Genomic DNA, 2,102 nt, shown 5'->3' on the forward strand with positions numbered 1-2,102 from the left:
ATTGAAGAATGACAAACACTGGGGAGGAAGACTATTTCCTTGCTGGGAGATTTTATGTAACAAAATCTGTCTTGCTTTCTTATACAACTTTCCATTGTACATTCTCTGTTCCAAAAAGTATTCATGATGAAGTAGAAAAAAATATGCAGAAGTTTTGTGGAACAAATCAAATAGAAAGCATTCATTATTAATTGGCAAACTATGTGCTTGCTATCAAAATGAGGAGGTAGATCTTTTTCTGCTGCTCTACTAAAGTTTGCTTCTTTAAGATAATAATTTCATGGAAATTCTGTGAATGATAAAGATCTTTATTCAATAAGTATTTTTTCCTAAATACAGAGTTATTGGAGACTGGACCGCAAAAATCGCGATCACCAGCATGGAAAATATCAAGATCGGTGGCAAAGCCATAGGCCTTTTATAAGATGAGCTGGGCAATGGAATAGACCGTTGGAGTGGTAAATGATGTATGATTCTTTGATAAGACATTGCTAATTGCTAACTCATACTCTATTAATGCGTGTTCTCAGTTTCAAATTCCTTGTTAACGGAAATTGGAATATTGATCACATGAAACAATTTCTGGGAAAAGAATTGATGATTCTTATCGAACAAAATTATTCCAAACGTTCAAGTAAAGTTGTATGGAATTTTTTGTTTAATTAAAATGGAAAATTATATCCACTATTGTTTTCGATCATCGGTTAAACATGAAGGATTGAATGAATTCGTACATGGTGAAAAACTAGATTAACCCAAAGTGGGAATTCCCTGTTGGGTGGAGAAATTCAACATGCAATTTCCCACTTGGGACTTTTCTTGAACACAAGAAGTTAATCGGGAAAACCATTGCCAAGAACTGCAATAGCAAAGAAGATTTTTAGATACATTGTAGCCGAATTTATCAAACTGCAGGAAGTTCTAAAATATATAAGGAATGGGATTTTGGTTTTGATGAATTACATTCTTTAAAGGCCTGCTGTAATTTTGTCTTCTCAATCTCCTTTCATGATTATTCGTATGTGGCTCTCAATGGTATATTTCATCATGGAAATCAAGGAATAGCTACATGTCCTAATGGAGGAGGATAGAAATCTTAGTATTGCTTAAAGCAGATTGGTTTTGCTTCATTCCGTTAACCTGAGAATCCTAATTCTCGGTATATGGGTATGTCAACAAATCCTTATGGTTGGTCTTAATTATCATTGGCCTCCCCCCTCCACCCGATTGGCTCAAAGTCAATGTTGTGCTTCTTTGGCTACCTTCATACAAAGCCGTATGAGAATTTTTCGAAGCATAAAGGTAGATTCCTTCTAGCATTTGGAAAACCATAAACTCATTGGCGACATTTCCCGGCTTTGGCGTTATTGGCAACTACAATTATAAAGGAAAGTAAAGGATTGCTGTTTTAAATACAAGCGAATATCAAGAGGGAGTAATTATCATATCATCAAGCTCTTGAAGAAGTCAAGAAAAAAGGCAACAGTTCAAACATTCATATTTTGAGGAATTCCAATAATGTCATTTTAAAATTGGTGTGATAGAAATTGTAATAAAGGTTAGCGGATTTATGTGCTACTAATGGTATTTTATCTCATTTTATTTGGATGAGTTAGTCTCTAATCAAGATTTCCTCTTTATTTATGTCTATATTGAAGGAGGAATCAATAGTTTGAGCTAGTTTCTTTGAGCTCTTTTTTCTTCAATGCTAATTGGGCTTTTCTTCAAAAAAAAATACCAGCAGGGAGTTTGGAATTCACATTAACTCCAAGCATGCTCTTGCAAATTCTCTCTTCCCACCTAAACTGTTCCAATCCAAAAGTAACGGTCCCAACTCGCTAGAAACCAATTCTGGAGATATTGGACTCATCCCAACAATGAAAGGGGGGGGGGGGGGGGGGGGGGGAAGGGTGCAGGAAGACGAACCAAATCGGAGATGAACACTTCCAAAGATTGGAGGTGAAAACTTAGGAGACCACTATATAACCAACTGCGATCCCGACCAACCATGACCCATTATAGTATACTGCTTCATGGCTCAGAGATTGAAGTAAGCAGCTAGTGTGTGGCCTGGCAGGTACTGGAGTAGACAGCGGTAGTGC

Source organism: Dendrobium catenatum, unplaced genomic scaffold (assembly GCF_001605985.2).
Source record: "Dendrobium catenatum unplaced genomic scaffold, ASM160598v2 fragScaff_scaffold_692, whole genome shotgun sequence".
NCBI classification, from domain to species: domain Eukaryota; kingdom Viridiplantae; phylum Streptophyta; class Magnoliopsida; order Asparagales; family Orchidaceae; genus Dendrobium; species Dendrobium catenatum.